Source organism: Oryza sativa, chromosome 11, assembly GCF_034140825.1.
Source record: "Oryza sativa Japonica Group chromosome 11, ASM3414082v1".
NCBI classification, from domain to species: domain Eukaryota; kingdom Viridiplantae; phylum Streptophyta; class Magnoliopsida; order Poales; family Poaceae; genus Oryza; species Oryza sativa.
This window is the reverse complement of record NC_089045.1, coordinates 27,691,801-27,710,333: the sequence shown is the minus strand read 5'-3', so window position 1 is coordinate 27,710,333 and position 18,533 is coordinate 27,691,801.

Here is an 18,533-nt window from a genome sequence, read left to right as displayed (position 1 = left end):
GCACGTGCGCCGCACTTGCCGCGGTAGAGCGCCGACCCAGCCCGTGCGCGTCTCCTTCTCTCTCCCTCACGCACCGCATTCTCTTCTCCCTCTCTCTCCAGTGCCACCGCTGCCATGGGACCTTATGCTCACGCCACTCCAAGCCGCTAGCGTCCAAGCTGGAGAGGCGGAGCTTGCCCTCTCTCTCCCGCTCCGCCCAAGATGACAAAGTCCACTCCCTCTTTCTCCCTCTCTTCTCTCCTTTTTCCTTTCTCAGCTACTTAGCCAACTTTAATAATTAAATGCCATCACTGTATGGATAACTCTTATTGTGAAAAGAGCTATTTACTCTATAATGGATAGGTAGAGCCAAAGAATGTGACCGGCGCCACTGCCGCCGCTCGAGCGTAGCGCCGGCGACCGCGTGTTTCCTCGCGAGACCGCGCCCGAGTCCCTACTCCTCGAAGCCAAGCCGGAGCCCCTTTAAATTCCATCGTCACCCCCCCTTTTCGGCCTCCTCCTCCTCCACTGCCATAAGCACCCGATCCACCGCTACACCATTGCCATTGCTGTCATCATTCATCGCCAGCGCCTGTGGACGCGAGACGTGGACTCCGGGCGCCATCTTCCTCCTCTCCCTCAGCCCGAGGCCGAGATGATCACGTCCTGCGCCATCGGCCGCTCTTCACGGCGCCTCCCCGTCGCAGTACTCCCTCCGTCCCTCTCCCTTCGTCGCTTTCCTCCCCTAGGCCGTAGACTAGCTCGCCGCCGTTTACCCGTGCTCGTAGAAGACATTAACACCGCCGTTTGCTCGCCTTCGCTTGCTGCTTCGCCGCCGTTCGGTGCCGAACTTCGCGCGCCGCCGCCCTCGCTCTCCGGTGTGGCGCCGCCCGTCCCATCGCTCAGAACGAGACCGTGGACTCGTGTAGATGATCCCCCATCGCTGAATCGGCCTCTAACCACTCCGGCGAGGATCCCTTCTTCTGCTGCCAGCGACGTGCGCCGCGATTTGTCGTCGTCGATCATCCTCCAGCAAATCCGAGCAGTTGGCTCGCTTCCTCTTGTGTCGCCCTTCGCTCCAGTGCCCTCCCCCTCGTCAGACTCACGCCACGTCGTCCCGGAGCTTGCTGCTGCCGCACGCCGTTGTATGTCGTCGCCATCGTCTTCTTCCTCTCGCCCTCCACCGTGGCGGCCACGTTGGCGCCACGTCGCCTCCCTCTCCCTTACTCAGTGCGCGTGGTCCACGGGAGCCGAGAGGCTGTGCGTGGACCCACCATCCCCTATCCACCCGGTGCACCAACTCCGGACCGAGTCCACCTAGCCCTAGCGTTACCCCCTCCGTGCTCCCGGTTCTCGTGAACCCACGTCGTTGATAGGTGGGCCCCAACTCAGGACCCCGCGCGATAGACCGTGGTCCACCAATCCACCTCGTGTGCGCCACGCCCGCGTGGGTAGCGCCACGATCCGGCCCACTCAGCCTCATCTCCCCTCCGGCCCGTTCGGCCTCTCTCTGCGCCGCGTCGTCCACGAGCTGCCTTCCTCGCGCGTTGGCCCGCTTCGCTTGGGCGCGTTTGTGCTTTGCAGTGGGCCACGCCTTGTGCCCGGCTGAAAAGTCCAAATTGCGTCCCTCTTTCTTTTCCTTTTTCCAAGGGATTTAATAATTTCTTTTCCTTTAGATAGAAAATAATTTAATCTTAGGAAATTCATATCTTTTCAACTGTCCATCCGATTGATTCCTTTCAACTTTCAAAATCCCTAAAAAATCAAGATCTAGCTAATGGCACGCTTAGTGGTCATTAATAGGGCTTTCTTTAACTGTTTTGTTGAGTCGCCCTGTTTAGCGTGTAGCTTCAAAGCCCGAAGACTCGCAGTGCATGGATTTCGAGGAGGAAGCTCAAGATCTCGAGCAAGGCAAGTCACCTTTGATCAAGTGAGCCCATAATTTAAAATTAAGTAAGTCATTTCTCAAATTATGCATCTTTAGGTTACACTTGACTTATTGGCCACGGTTTGCGATATAGCCGGCAGGCCTTACCTACTTATTGGAATTGACCTCCTTGGTTATTGAATGACCTAAACTTCCCTTGTCGCCTATTATGTTAAGCCTCAGTATTCCTACCCTCAGGTATGAGTGTCGTTGGCTCTCCTCAAATTTAAAATGATCAACTGGGTAAAACCTGGGTTTGCAAAATCTTTGGAAATCCCAACACCTGGGTCAATGCCTTGAAAATAAAATGTGTTTCCAAAACTCGCGGTGTGGGAGACATACTGGAGGTATGGTTTTCCCGTTCTCGCCTTAAGGACCGATTCCTTCAGAACTTCATCCAAACATAACATGTGCGACCACATGGGTAAAATGGGACACCCCTGGCTGAGTAATTAGCTAGGCCATGGAAATCTTGATGCCAAGCGACAAGTGGATTCGTCGGGGAGGACCCCTGGGCTTCGTGGCACAGTATGATCTAGGACCTAACCTGGTGTTGGTCCGTGGGACCCTTCTCGTTGGCATAAAGTGACCCTAAGTCAGCTTTCGAAATGCCTTGTCGTGAAAACCTCAAAGTCACCAGCCGTGGCTGCGCTGCCCAGGCTGGATGACCCGTGTTAGTAACGTCATGTGGTAAAGTGTACCCCTTCTGCAGAGGTTAAAAAACTGTTCGAACAGCCATGCCCACGATCATGGGCGAATGTGAGGTGATTCCTTAGCGTAGTTTTGCTTGACTACTGCTTTGTGAACTGATGTTGGTGTAAGGGAATCCTTTCAATGCTTGTCTTGTGGCTGTCGAGAACAGCAAGACTCGGAAAGTCTGTGTACTTGTTGGCAGGGAGCCACTCATTGTAACACCCCGGCCCAAGGCATAATAGGATTGATAGGATACTCATGCTAACAAGTTGCAACTTCTTTTCCGGAAGCCCATCTCCAAAGAACTCTAAAGTTAAGCGTGTCTGGCCTGGAGAAATCTAGGGAAGTGCGCAGAAAAGACTGGTGTTGGTTTGTGAGGGCAGTCTATGTCCTATGTAAGCTGCTAGATGTAAGCGGGCCCGGCCTCGTGGAGGCAGGACGTTACAGTATGGTATCAGAGCCGACTCTCGCGGTTTCACGGGCGCGTGTGTCGCAGTTGCGCAGGCATGGTGCGCATGGCTGGTGTGGACCCGGTGTGGTCACACAGCATGGCACATGCGCTGGCACTGGACACACTGACGTGGCCAAGAGAGGGAGTTCCTGGCTTGGGGTTGATCGACGAGGACGTCGATCTCTTAAGGGGGTGAGTATGTAACACCCCGGCCCAAGGCATAATAAGATTGATAGGATACTCATGTTAACAAGTTGCAACTTCTTTTCTGGAAGCCCATCTCCAAAGAACTCTAAAGTTAAGCGTGCTTGGCCTGGAGAAATCTAGGGATGGGTGGTGTTGGTTTGTGAGGGCAGTTTATGTCCTATGTAAGCTGCTAGATGTAAGCGGGCCCGGCCTCGTGGAGGCGGGACGTTACACTCATGCAGATGAAAGCAACAAATATATTTCACTACTCCGGCCGGATGAGACGCACTTTCTCATTCGTGTCATTGAGAAGCACTCACTGAATGCCAAAATAACCAGCCTTCCTTTGAAACTTGCATTTAATACATAAGTTCCCCTGGCTTTATGAGTACCCTCGTACTCACCCTTTTTCTATATAAATAACCCCTCCCCCAGTACTCAAAGAACAGGAGATGGATCCAGCTGATGAGGAGTTTTTCCAGGAGCAAGCAGACTTCGAGCTGTAGTAGGGTTTCGGCTTAGTTCCCAAGTCATGCTTGTGGTTTTGGGCTAGTTTCTGCTTCTGCCTTTTTGTAATGTAGTTGCGAACTCAGGGTCTGTCCGAGGTTCCAACAATGACTGTATCTCTACTCTTAATAAAAAGACCTCTGACGCTGTGATATTCATTCTTCCAGTTGTACCAGCACTATTTCCTGGGACTGGTACAGGTTTACAGGTTAATTTGGATCATCTCAATCTGGTTTCTGTCCGGGGCAAGTTTGGGGCGTGACAATAACTCCTTGGAAATTAAGATTTAATTATAGCTTTTTATTGTTCGGAGGAGATATCTATAAAAGATACGATAAACTAACATTAAAACTTGTGATGGTCTTTACCTCAAGAACCATAAGAAAGGTCTACTATAATAAAATTTTGTCTAGGTCATGTTCTGTCGCTGGACTATCATATTAAAATATTAATCTAGGACAAATTATGATAATCCACATATATAGGATTTAATTTGATGCAGAATTTTGCTATACTATGACTAATGAACATGACGTACATATGCATGATGATTTTTTTGTACTGTCTTATTTGGGAGGTATCAGAAAATCATGAATACAAGGGAGGCATGTAATAAATAAATGTACTAATTTGAGTCTGAAAAGTACAACTACTGTTATATACTAGATTTGCATATTTTTTGTCTGACATGTGAGTTTATTTGTTACTTGAAATCTTGTGGTATGGTATATGTACGTGCTATGGTATATGTACGGCGCTATATGAATGTTGTCAAATAGTTTTTTGTTCATAACTATTTGAATGTGATGCATCGGATGAACCTGAAGGGATCAAAATGTTTTCGACACCTCCTTTTCTTTTATTCTCTTTATTACTATATATCTCCGCCTATCTCTCCATCCTCTCACACCATGCATGCAAGTAAAGGAACAACCAAGCAACCAAACCCATGGACAAAGGGCTTGTTTGGTTGTTGCCCAAACCAACCCAACTAAATTTTGGCATGTCCAATTTTGAGTGTTGAGTTTTGTTTGAAGTCCTTACCATAATTTGATTTGAGTTTTAAGTTTGGTAAGGTAAGTTTGGTTTGTGAATTGAATTGTAACACCCCGATTTTCGTGTGGCGTTAAAAAGTTAATTTAAGATAATCCTATATGTGAAAATTTTGTTCTTTGAGTGTCGAGTCTAACTTGTGCCGTAGATCTCAATTTAAATCCCTCTTTTGTCTCCATTCCCTGTTGTCAAAATTGCCTCCTTAAATTTTTCGTTCCAAAATAATTTGAGAATTTGAATCTTCGTATGAAAATCTCCTTCCTAAACCTCTATCAAGAAATCTCCCTTCAAATAATTCCAATTCATATTTGAGTCCACGCTCAAATCATTCCCGATTTGTACTTGCGAATGTTCCATGATTGCAAATCTCAAATTTGACAAATCCGAACTTCTAACCCGACCTCTCAAAGTTTTCATTCAAAACTAGTCTCGAATTTCGAACCTTTGTATTCGGATTTCGCTCCTGAAACTTGAACTGCAAGTTCCGTTGAATATCCTTGAATTCAATATAGTCCAAGCATCAACCTCGTAAATCCTAAACTCTTCCCTTGGTTCACTAAAAATGATTCTCGAATTCGAATCTCTGCAATTGAATTTCTCTCTTAAATCTCATTTGACATTTTTTCCAAAATCATCCAAGTTCAATAATCTCTCCGAATATTTGAACCGATGTTCAAGTCATCTTCAAATCCTTGCTACAAAATAAACATCTCTAAAATCAATTCTCGAGTTTGAATCCAAACTCTTAAGTTTCATCTTTCTCTCTCTCACTCTCTATCTATCTATCTATTTATCTATCTTAAATTCCTTCTCGAATATTATTTTCCCTTTGAAACCTATCCGAATATTTGATCCAATTCGAATATTGCTCCACCATTGAACCCACCTTCCCAAGGTCCCCTTTTTCATCTCCCCTTTGAATCCCTTCCCAGATATTCGTTCCAACTCCAAGATGTCAATCCTCCCTATTCCTCCTGAGTTCAAATATGAAATTTAAATTCAAATCCCACTTCAATTACCCCTCAAATTCCTTAAAGAAAACTTTCAGCAAAAGTCTATATCATCTCCTTCCTCTTGGGCCGCCGTTCTCTCCTCGGCTAGCCCATTCCCTCTATTCCTCCTTTTTCCCGCCTGGCTCGCCTTCACTCTCTCGGCCCAATCAAACCGCGTCGTCCTCGACCCATCACCCCGCCCGCCCATCTCCCTCGCGCCGCTCTCCTTCTCCATCAAGCCGCGCTGTCCCCAGCCTAGTCCGCTCCGGTCCATCTCCCCAGCCACGTGCACCACATGTGCCAAGAGCAGGAGCGCCTCCTCCCTCACGCCGCCGCACGCTCACTTTTCTCTCTCTTTTTCTCTCGCCAAAACAACTGCGCCGCCGCCATTTGATTTTGGTTGTGCCGCTCGCCGTTTCCCGTGTCCGTGCCTCTCCTTCCTTCCAAAGCGGCAAGGACCGAGCTCCCTTTATCCTTCACCTTTTTCCTTGTTCTTCTTCCAGCGGAGCACCCTTTCCCTGTCGTCGCTTGGCTTCTTGCGCCGTGGACACAAAGCTGCTGACGCCGCCTTTGCCACCCAGCGCCCCACCTTGACCAAGCGCCAGCTTGCCGCGCTACTCCTCCCGCCTCCCACGTTCAATTTCGGCTGCTTGATCCACCGACCCCCACCGTCCCTCACATCCGCGCTGTCGCCCGTTTTTGCGCCGCTCGCGAAAACGCCGACACCGTCCACCATCGCCAGCCGAGCAAAAGCTCGCGTGCGCCCTCCTCGCCTATAAATACGACCCGGGGACTTCTTTCTCCTCCTCTTGCTTCGTGCTTCAAAGAGGCGAAGCCCTGCCGCCTTCTTCCTCGCAACCAGTCATCGCCACTCATCAACCTCGGTGCTGGTGACCATGATCCATCCCGTGTGCCATCACCTTTGTCTCCGGCGCGCCGTCTTGGCGTCGTGCCACCCCCACCGTCGCGACAGCCTCTCCACGATTCCGTCCAGTGCCACTGTCACGTCTCGATTTTCGATCGGGAGTAAAAATTGCCTAATAATACATTTTCCAGAAATTAAATAGAAATTAAAAGCAATTTAAACAAGTGAAATTAGCAAGGAAATCAAAATTTTCCTTTAAAAATTATGGCCGGAAATATTTTTGTAATATTCCCTGTGGCCTAAAGTACTCTCCAAAATTTTTCGTGAATTTTTGGAGCTAAAGAAATAATTTTAAAGTCACAAAGTTCATTTAATTGATTAAATTAATTGAAAAACAAATTAAAAAGGGTCCCTTTTGTTTTAGGCCATTTTCGGCCCAAAATTCTCTCTCTCTCTCCTGCGACCCACGCGGCCTTCTCCCCTCTCCCTCCCGCGCGGCCCACGGGCCATGTCCCTCCCTCCTTCCTCTCTCCCTCGGCCCAAGGCCGCCTTGGCCCGTTCGGCTCCCCTCTCCCCCTTTCCGGCCCAGCCCACGCGAAGTCTGGATATACTCCCTTCTTCAACCTCCGCCGGGTCAACCGCGCCATTTCCGATGACCGCCGTGCCCGCGCCGCCGCGTTTTCCGGCGGGTTTTCCGCCCGCGCGGTCAACCCTAATCGGCCCCCCTATTTATTTTCCCCAAGCGCCACCGCCTCTCTCGTTTCCCCCTTGCGCCGCCTTCTCCCAAACCCTAGCGCCGCCTCGAGCCGCCGCCTTGGAGCGCCGCCCTGCCCCGTGCGCCGCCGCCGCACACCGCCGTCCCGAGGCGTCGCCGCCGACACTCTTTCCCGGCCGCCACCGACGCTTCCGTGTCACCGCGCCCTCGCTGAGCACCCCGTTCCCCCTCTCTTCCCCTCCTCCTTCCGCCGCATCCCGCACAGGGTTCGGTCGAACCCTAGCCGCCCGCCTCGGCCGTAGAGGCCGCACCCGGGACAGCCCACCACTCCCTCCGGCCCAGCAGCCGTTGGGCCCATTGACCTTACTCCTGGCGAAAGTCTATTTTGCGTCCCTCCTCCTTTTGGGTCACCGGCCCGATTGGCGCCGCCCATCGCGAGAAGTCCATTTCACGTCCCTCGTCCATTTCCTCGTTGGACCATCGGCCCATTATCTTTTCCCGAGGAAGTCCAGTTCACCTCCTCGGCCTCTTCCCAAGTCCAAATTACCTCCCTTGGCTCATTTCCATTTCCCTTTTTGCACAAGTCTAGTTTACCTCCCTCTCAACCCAATTTTTCCCCTTTCCCCTGCAAAGTCCTTTTCACCTCCTTTTTCTCTTCGGTTCGCCGATGCTCGTGTCGCCGACGCGTGGGCCCCCTTTTGTTTAATCCGGTCCACGCCCAGACCACGTGGCCGCCCGCTGCTTCGCCGCGTTGGCGTCCACGTCGGCGCTACCTTCTGCCGTCCATCCGCTGTGGCCGCCACGTCAGTGCCACGTGGTGCGTCCGCACCTGTGCGTGCGTGGACTTGGTCCACCGTGGATCAGCCGCCCCTTGACCCATTGACACGTGGGACCCACCGTTCCGGCGCCGATTCCCTTTGATGATGTCAGCGTAGTCCTTTCCTTCATAAAATTAATTAATAATTGCGCAATAAATCGATTTAATTTCTAGAAATTCATTTAAATGGCTCAAAACTTCTAAAATTCATATCTAATTCATACGAACTCCAAATTGAGCCATTCAACTTGCAACATTCATCTAAAATTGAGATCTACATGTTTGTTTACTTTTTATGTACTGTTTATTTGGTTTTTATTAGAGTTTTTCCTCTTTGTGCGTGTCAGCGTGTAGATTCCGCCGTTTCGAAGTTCGCGCTCGCGAGGAAAGAGGTCCGGAAGATTGTTTGGAGAAGCAAGGCAAGTCACACATTTCCCTCTTGAGCATGTTGTACCTATTTTACGAAATGTTTTACGTTTGCAAATAAAGTGCATGTTTTGCTAATTACATGGGAATAGGGTTTACCTATCCATCCGCTTGTGCTATGTTTACTTGTTAAACCGTCCTTTGTTAACTGTGGGTGATAATTTGACTAGCGTAAGTCACTTATGTTGACTTTGCTAGAATTATATATGCTTAGCTATGCTTAATTACCACTAGCTCATTTAATGGAACAATTACACTGTTCACCTTAGCCTCTAACGAGCTGTTCGCTCGAGACACCCGACCATGTTTTATTGGTCGTAATTATCCAACTAAAATATGACTTAATGGTGGGCTGTGGGTGCATGGTTTTGCTGGTCGCACCCATGGCAATTAAGGACCGGTTCATGGGAAACCCTGGAAGAATAACAGTGCTTACCACAAGCAAGAATGGGCAACTGCTGGATTTGTAACATAGCTCTTTCCTAGCTGACGCTCCCCGGCAAGGGTGTGCGTGATGGAGTTGGGTCAGCTGGGGATATACCGGTTGATCGGCTGCCGGATTCACCATGGCACAAGGGGGGGCTGCCCGCTGCTGGTAAAGGAGCGGGGGCGAAACCTACGGTCTGGTGCGCTTGGTTAGGAGGAGTTATGCGAAAGGTCTTGTCACGATTTCCCCCTTTGCAGTATCGTGGTGATACTTCGGGGCATGGTAACATGTGTGGAATCGTGTCTTGTGGGTACAGTTGCGCATCTCTGATCAGAGTAAAACTATTCAAATAGCCGTGCCCGCGGTTATGGGCGATCAACCAGATTCACCGTGATTAGTCCCACATGCTTAATTAATTTGACTTAATAAACTGTTGTAGTTTAGGTGGAATGGTTGGGCCTGTGCAACGTGGTTGTAGCATTGTCTAGTGGAGATTTAATCCTATCATAATTAAACAACTGTTTACTGTTTTAAAACATAAAGATTTGCAACCGCTTTTCTGCAAAAAGCCACAAGCCTCCCTCTGTCTCCCCTTTGCACGTTTGCATCTTTGGTGTGGCTTGTTGAGTACGGTGGTTGTACTCAATCTTGCTATTTTTCCCCCTTTTCAGAAGTTTAGTACTTCTGAGTTGAAGTTGAAGTTAGAGGACCAAGGCTCAGACCCCAGTTGAGTTTGCCTGTGGAGTGTAGCTGAAGCCCCGCTAGGATCGCCTCTTTCCACTACTGTTTTCTTTTCGGTGTGAGGACTAAGTGCCTCTCCCATATGTATTTATCACTTTATTTACATATGGGTCTGTTTATTGATTTGTCGTTTTGTGTACCCTGGTTGATGCCTGGACAGGGACTTAATACACAATATGGTCTGGAAATTTGGGAAAATTTCCGAGCCTGACAAGTTGGTATCAGAGCCATCTTGACTGTAGGTCAAGCCAAACGGTCAAACCCCTAAGGACAAGTTTTGCGAAAACCTTATCTGCGAAAATGTCTCTTCCCTCCCTCAGGAGTCTTTGCAAAACAGTTTATCAAATTTCTGTTCTTTCCCCTCCAGCTCTCTAGCTTCTAAAGCCCGGAGCACAAACTGAAAACCCCATAAAGGACAAGCTAAGAGCCAAGCTTCAAGCAAGGATCAAGATGAGCAGTCCAGAGTCAGCGTTCTTGAGGTTCGAGCGAAGTTTTTCTAGGGCTTACCTAAACCCAATCCTTCCCAGAAGAGTAGTATCGGTAGTCGTTAGATCGTGTGTTGTTTGCTGTGTGCAGGTGTATGGTTTACATCAGTGGTGGGGATGTGACCATAGTAGGTTGTCTGCCTAATCAACTTGAACAGTAAGAGTGTACTCACATCAGATCAGTAGCTAAGTGGGTTAAGGTCTGGCCTTTAGTTCAACCAATCTCATTTTCCTCCTCTACCTGCAACAGATGGTCAACGTCAGGGACAATGGCAGTGGATCAGGATCGTAACAGTTTCATGGAGTAATCCCAAGCAACCCCGTGGACATTTCGCCTCCACCATTCGGGGACCCAACCCTAGCACAAGTGGTGGCTAACCAGACGCAAATACTGGCTATGATAATGCAACAGATGCAACGATAGTATCAGCAACAACAGATGCAAGCTCAGATACAAGCCCAGAGTCTGAATCAGAGCCAAAGTCAGTGTGTTCCAATACAAGCACCTACGCCTCCTACCGATATACTGCTAAGATCCCACCAGACGAATGCATCTCCATCACTCTCATACCGGAAAGAAGCAAATGTTATCTGTGAGGATTGTGAGGAACAAGGTCATCGTGCGACAAATTGTCCCTGGAACGTGTATACCAGGACACCAACTGACGGTAAGGCACAATGCCCAAGAGAAGAGAAACGTCCAAGTCAACTTACCTACAGAAACTATGGTACGCCACCATCAAACTCTAAGAAGAGGAAGACATTAGTATGGAAGATGGACGATGGTAGGAACCTAACCATCACTGGTTCCGAATTTACTCCAGAAGATGCGGCAGAGATACCTAGGCGTCTGAGAGGAAACACCTCCCATGGTGCCCATCAGCTAACTCAACAACTTAGGCTGTATGGTCCGCCTAAGCCCGATAAGGATGGATTCGAAGAAGTGTCCTCTGATGATGACGATGAAGATGATGGTGAGATCCTTAAAGGTGAAAAAGAAATAAAGTTCAAAGCATGTACCAGATGCGGAGAAATTGGACATACTACTCACACATGCTCTTACACTTGCCCCTGTGGTGAAGACACCCACCCGCCAGATGAATGCCCTACGAGGAACATCACATGTTTCTTGTGCGAGGGAACAGATCATGTGCCTAAGAACTGCCAATTGAATGTGGTCCCAGCTAAGACCAAGGAAGATCAAAGGACACCCCTCCAACCTGTTCGTCAACCTATGGCAGTCGCTAGCAACATCACCGCTTCTGATCTCCAATCAGCCCCAATTCCGGTTGAGACTATCAGCAGTAGTATTGATTCCATGCGTGGCCACCCATCAAATTGAAGCATCCTAGAGAGCCGCCGAGGTCGTTTCCCCTTTGTGTTGTCTCTGTGCCGCGCTGCCTTTTTTCACCACCGCATAGCGCCGTCACGCGACCCGCTCTGGTGAGCTCTGCCACCGCCTTCGGTCGCCGTCATTCCTCTCCCAGTAAATCTGAGCCGTTGAATCAACTATCCTTGGTCTCCTCTAGCCGCACGAGCCAGTCGCTACCTTTGGTTCACTGCTGTTCGCCGGCGCTGTTGCATCGCCGTGGGCCGTTCGATCTTCGGTCCGACCCTCTCCCCTCTCGCCTCTGCCAGCATGGCTACCACGTCGGCGCCAGCTCGGCCTGGTGGGACCCGCACACAACCGGTCAACCGTCTCATTGCCCTCGTCGGCCGCTCCACTTCGCCCTCGCTCACGCGCACACGCTATCCCGCTGGGCCATGTAGCCGCGTCGGCCCATGCCTCCCTTGCCTGCGTGCATCGCCCCAACTCCCTGCTCCCAGCTCGGCTGCGCCCTCGCACTGGCCGATTGGGCCATGGCTCACTCTCTTGGACCATTGGGCCAAAGTCTACTTCCCATCCCCCTCTTAATCTGTGGCTATTTCTGTTGAGGCCCGTGAACAGAGTCCTCTTTCACTCCCTCACCCGCGCTAGTTGTCCATGGACCAAGTCCATGGTGCCCCCCGGCCTCTAGCCCATTGACATGTGGACCCCGCATGTCAGTGATTGTGAGAATATTCTTTTCTATAAATTCAATAAATCTTTCCCGTTATTCCAGAAAATTCAACTAAATCTTTCAAAATTCATATCTCTTGTTCCGTACCTCCGTTTGACCCCGTTCCAGTTCCAGTAATTCCGTAAAATTGTGATCTATCTAATGGCACTATTAATTAGTATAAATAGGAGCTTTTCTTTGGTCCTTTGTTTGGGTTTTGTTTGTTTGCGCCTAGTTGCGATTCTCGGATTTTCGTCCAAGCGTGGATTTCTGGAAGATTCATGAATCTCAAGACCTTGAGCAAGGCAAGTCACCTTTGAAAATATTGAGCCTATATTTGAACTTGATTATGTTTCTTGCAAAATATTTATGCATTGTTAGGATTGCACTGGAACTGTTTGCCTCATCTGCAAGGCAGATCGGTGGGCCTACCTAACTTGTTGCATTTGATCCTTCCTTTCTTAATTGTTATCTCATGTTCTCGTGTAACAACTTGTGTGGCACCTCGGTATTCATGCATCTTGTGCGAATATCGAAGGTCGCCTTCAAACTTAAAATCTAAGAATATTTTGGGTAAAACCTGATTTATGAAAGCTTTGGAAAACCCGACGCCTGGGTCGGTGCCTTATGAAAGAAAAATGCTTGTGTGGTCGCTTTTAAGGACCAATTCCTTGGGAATTACATCCGAGCATATAGCAAGTGCGACCACATAGGTGAATGGGACACCCCTAGCTGAGTAATTAGCTAGGCCAGGGAAATTTTGATGCTAAGAGACAAGTGGATTCGTTGGGGTGGTGTCGGGGAGGACCCCTGGGCTTCTAGGCACAGTATGATCTGGGACCTAACCTGGTGTTGGTCTGTGAGACTCCTCCCATTGGCATAAGGTGACCCTGAGTCGGCTTTTGAAATGTCTTGTCATGAAAACCTCGAAGTCACCAGACGTGGTTGCGCTGCACGGGTTGTGTGACCCGGGTTAGTAACGTCGTGTGGGTAAAGTGTACCCCCTCTGCAGAGGTTAACAAACTGTTTGAACAACTATGCCCATGGTCATGGGTGGATATGAGGTGATCTGGTTTGGAAAACCTGATGCTTGGGAAGCAAGTGGCTGTCAGGGAGACAGTGGGACACGGAGTCCCTGGAAGTAATTGGTTGTTTGGGGACCGCATTTATCTGAAAGGTTGGAAAATTGGTTTGGTTTGGGATACCAGCTTTGAGGCCAACTCTGGGAGTTGTGCAAACTTGAAAATAAAATTTGTTACTTCTCACTTCCGGACCAAGCTGAGACTTGTCTCGCTCTGATTGCGGGAAAGCACATACTTAGATTGTTCAAAATTTGAAAACAAAACCGATTGCAAAATAAACAGCCTTCCCTTGCAGCTTGCCTTAACCACCTAAATTCCCCTGGCTTGCTGAGTACGGAAGTACTTACCCTTGCTCTATATAGCCTGTCAGCTCTGAAGGTGAAGTCGAAGTGAAGTGAAGATTAGGGTTTCGTCCTGGTTCCCAGTGTTGCCTATGGTGTTGGGTGTCAGTTCGTTGGTTTTCGCTGCCTCTGCTTCTGCTGTTGCTGCTTCTACGTCGTCTGTTGCGTTCTCGAGCTTCTCTCGAGAGTTGCAACCTAAGTCAAGGTAAATAAGTCCTCTATTTAATTTTAAGGATTGCAATGAATCATAATTGTCACCGTGGGTACCAGCGCTATGTCCTGGGACTGATACCAATATCGCAGTTTCATAGGAAGCGGTTCACGTTGTTTTCCTACGACACGCTCCTATCAGGTGCCGTTATACGATGGTGCCAGATTGGGATGTAACATGAATGGTCAGTCAGTTTATGTGGAGAGCACAGTGGGCCACTTCCCTCCAACCATTACTGGCACAAGTTCAACAACGCCTTTGTGAGGCCGGTGTTTGCGGCCGAGGGTTCATCCAATTCATCCCCAGCACTCCAACTGAAAGGTGTGTGCCATTACTGTAGGGAAATGAGAAGTAGAAAATTTTAACAAAGGAGTGACATTACTCCAGGGAAATGAGAACTAGAAAACTACAACACTAGATGATGCAGCAATGATCATGTAAACACATTTGTTGTAAATCTGAGGTAGCAGAACAATCAATGAGCACAACTTCTGTAAATTAATCCAAGGTAGCAGTGTTCTTGGTAGCTAGTACATGCTTGATGTGTTATGTACTCTACTGGACAACTGATCTTTGCTCGATCGGCAAAAATAACAAATATCTCGGGTGTTTAACGAACCGGTGCTAAAGATGCTTTAGTACCGGTTCTAAAAGTCTAAGTCCCTCGAAACATTTTTAGTCCCGGTTGGTAACACCAACCGAGACTAAAGATTGAGGATTTTTAGTCCAGGTTGGTGTTACCAACCGGGACTAAAAATGTCTCCAGGGTTAATTCAAAAAGAAAACATCTTTATTCAAGTCAGATGTATGTGTGGTAGGTGGGATGGTAATGTGTGTGAGGGTTGAGGGGAGATATTTTGAGTTTGAATCCCATATCGTATACATCTTTTTTGATCTTTACGGTACTAAAGATCTACTAAAGATTGAGATCTTCAGTCCCAATTTGCTAATCACGGTTAACTAAAGATCTACTAAAGATCGAGATCTTTAGTCCTGATTTGCTAATCACGGTTCTATAACCGGTACTAAAGAGGGTTTTCAGCCGGTGTTAAAAATCGTTTCTTCGCTAGTGGCAGGGTAGTTACTGTAACGCCCGTTTTGTCGTGGCGTTAGCGGGAAAAATAATTTCTAAAAACTCTATTTGCGAAAATTTTGTTCTTCAGTTGAGTCTTGTTGTGTGCCTGGATCTCGTGTTTCCCTTCTTGTCTCAATCCCGGAGAAAATCGCGAAATCGGAATTCAAATCCGAACCCTAATCCTTCCAATCCAAATTTTCAGAGAAAGTCTGCTTTACCCCCCTCCTCCTCGGGCCGTTTCCCTCTCGGCCTACTTCCCTCCCCCTTTCTTCCTTCTCGGGCCGCCGTCTGGCCTAGTCGCCCCCTCCTTTCTCACCGGCCCCTTTTTTCTCCCGGGCCGCTCCCGGCCCAGTCCCCTCTCCCCTCTCCTTCGGCCTGCTGTCCCTTCTTCTCCTCCCTCTCGGGCCGCCGCACGGCCCAGCTGCTCGCTTGGCCTCCTTCCTCCCGCTGGGCCGCGCAGCTCGGCCCGGTCCGCGTGGCCCGAGTGCGGGGCGCGCCGTGCACGTGCTCCGCACGCCCGCTCGAGAGAGCGGGCGCTCTCTCTCTCTTCCCCGCGTCGTTCTCCGTCGCCATTTCTTCCTCTCTCTCTCTCCCTCCATCCCGTTTCGCCAGCGTCCGCCGCTCCCAGCCCCGCCGCCCTGCACGCGTGCCGCCAAGGAAGGGAGAGCGCGCGCCCTCCTTTCTCTCCCTGCGCACCCTGCCCGAATCGGCAAGAGGGCCGCGCCCCTTTCCCCTCCCCTTTTTCTCCTTTCCCCTGACCGGCCGACGTCACCGTGCTGCCGCCGCTCGGCCGCTAGCGCGCCGGCCCCCCTCCCCCGCTCTCCACCACCTCTGCCCCTCTCTGTGAACCGCCTCCGCTCGTACCGACCTCGCCTTTTCTTTTTAAACCCTCCCCCTCGGCCGCCATTGCCGTCCGCCGCCGAGCTCCATCCCCTCCAACCCGCCGCGCCGTGCCACCTCCGCTCTTGCCATCCGCCGCTGCAGCCAAGGACGCGAGGAGAGGACCCCGGCCCCGCCTCCTCCTCCTCTCCCTCGGCCCGGAGCCACGCCGATACCACTCCCCACGCCGTCGGCCTTCCCCGGCGAGCTCCCCCTCCTCCGCGGTAACCTCCTTCTCCCCCCGTCTCCCCTTTCTCCTCGGCTTAGGCACCCGGTAGCTCCGAAGAACCCGTCTCCCCGCGCTGCCGTGGACGCTGCCCTCTCCTCTGCCCCCTCCCTGCGCCGCCGTTGCCGCCGCCGCCTCGCGCTGTCGCCGGCCGCCATCACGCCCCTGCGGTCCGATCCGAGCCATTGGCTCGCTTCCCCTCCTCCTCCTCTAGCCACCGGTGCCCGCATTCCCCTCCTTCTCGCCGCCGTTCGCCAGGATAAGCCGCTCGCCGTAGCGCCGCCGAGAGCCGTCCGCTCCCGGGCGGGCTCGTCCCTCTCTCCCCTTTCTCCTCCCCACCGGCCTCCGTGGCAGCCACATAGGCCCCACGCGAGCGCCGACGGCCTCGCCTCTTTCGTGCGCCCGGTTCACGCGCACCGGGTTACTGCCGGGCGGGTCTCGCCCTAGCACCCGCTCGGTGGACCACGGTCCACCGATCCAGCCGTCCACATGGGCCGCGGCTTGCTTAGGCCCACTCGGCCGCCTTCCTCCGGCCCATCGGCCTCCCTCCCCCGATCGGCCTCGGCCTTCGGCCGCTCGGCCCATCGGCCTCCCCACCCATCGGCCGCTCGGCCCATCGGCCTCCCTCGCTCGGCCTTGGGCCATTCCTTCGCGCGCCGGCCCATTAGTTCGGTCGCCCCACGTTAATCCGTTGGGCCACGCCTAGCCGCCCAAAAAAAAGTCCAATTCACGTCCCTCCCTTCTTTTTCTTTTTCAAGGGAATTAATAATTCCTTTTCCTTTAGACAGAAAATCATTTAATCTTCGAAAATTCATATCTTCTCAACCGTTCGTCCGATTGACTTCGTTTAACTTCCAAAATTCCTCAGAAATCGAGATCTATCCAATGGCACGCTTAGTGGTCCTTAATAGGGCTTCTTTTTATCGTTGTTTTGAGTCACCTCGTTTCGCGTGTAGTTTCAGAGCCTGAAGACCCGCAGTGCGCGGATTTTGAAGAAGAAGCTCAAGATCTCGAGCAAGGCAAGTCACCTTTGATCAATTGAACCTATAATTTTGAAATTAAGTATTTTGATTCTGCAACTATGCCTTCCTAGGAGTACACTGGACACTTGGCCTCGGTTTGCAATATAGCTGGCAGGCCTTACCCAATTGCTGCATTTACCTTCTTTGATTATTGAACACGAATACCGAGGCTCCCCTCAAATTTAAAAGTGATCAACTGGGTAAAACTGGAGTTTACAAAATGGTTGGAAAACCCGACACTTGGGTCGGTGCCTTGAAAATTTAAGTGAGTTTCCAAAACTCGCGGTGCGGGAGACGTGCTGGAGGTGCGGTCTTCCCATTCTCGCTCTAAGAACCGATTCCTTGGGAATTACATCCGAGCATATGTCAAGTACGACCACATGGGTGATATGGGACACCCCTGGCTGAGTAACTAGCTAGGCCAGAGAAATCTTGATGCCAAGGGACAAGTGGATTTGCCGGGGTAGTGTCGGGGAGGACCCCTGGGCTTCCTGGCACAATTTGGTCTGGGACCTAACCTGGTGTTTGTCCGTGGGACCCCTCCCGTTGGCATAAGATGACCCTGAGTTGGCTTTCGAAATGCCTTGTCGTGAAAGCCTCAAGGTCACCAGTCGTGGCTGTTCTGCACGGGCTGGGTGACCCGGGTTAGTAACGTCTTGTGGGTAAAGTGTACCCCCTCTGCAGAGGTTATTAACTGTTCAAACAGCCGTGCCCACGGTCATGGGCGGATGTGAGGTGATTCCTTAGCGTAGTTTTACTAATTACTTGGTGAACTGCTGTTGGTGTGAGATCGCTGTTCAGTGTTTGGCGTGTGGCTGTTGGTACAGCCGGTGTTGGTGAGCGATTGGCAGGGAGCCTCTCGCGTGTGGCTGTTGGTACAGCCGGTGTTGGTGAGCGATTGGCAGGGAGCCTCTCGCGTGTGGCTGTTGGTACAGCCGGTGTTGGTGAACGATTGGCAGGGAGCCTCTCGTGCCGGCAAGAATCAATCTATGCAATTTCACTGCTCCGACCGGATGAGACGCACTCTCTCGTCCGTGTCGTTGAGAAGCACTCACTTAGTGGTTTCTGAAAGTCTCAAACTAAAATCGAACGCGAAAAATAACTGGCTCTCCTTCGAAGCTTGCATCAAACACTTAATTCCCTTGACTTGCTGAGTACTTCCGTACTCACCCTTGCTCTATATAAATAACCCCCCCAGTTCTTGAAGACGAGGAGGTGGACCCTGCTGAAGAAGAGTTCTTCCAGGAGCAAGCAGACTTCGAGCTGTAGTAGGGTTTCGGCCTTTCCCCAAGGCTTTTCTTGTGGCTTAAGGCTAGTCTCCGCTTTCCGCTTCCGCCTTTTGTAATGTTGTTGTGAACTCGGGGTCTGTCCGCAGTTCCAACCTTGATTGTAAT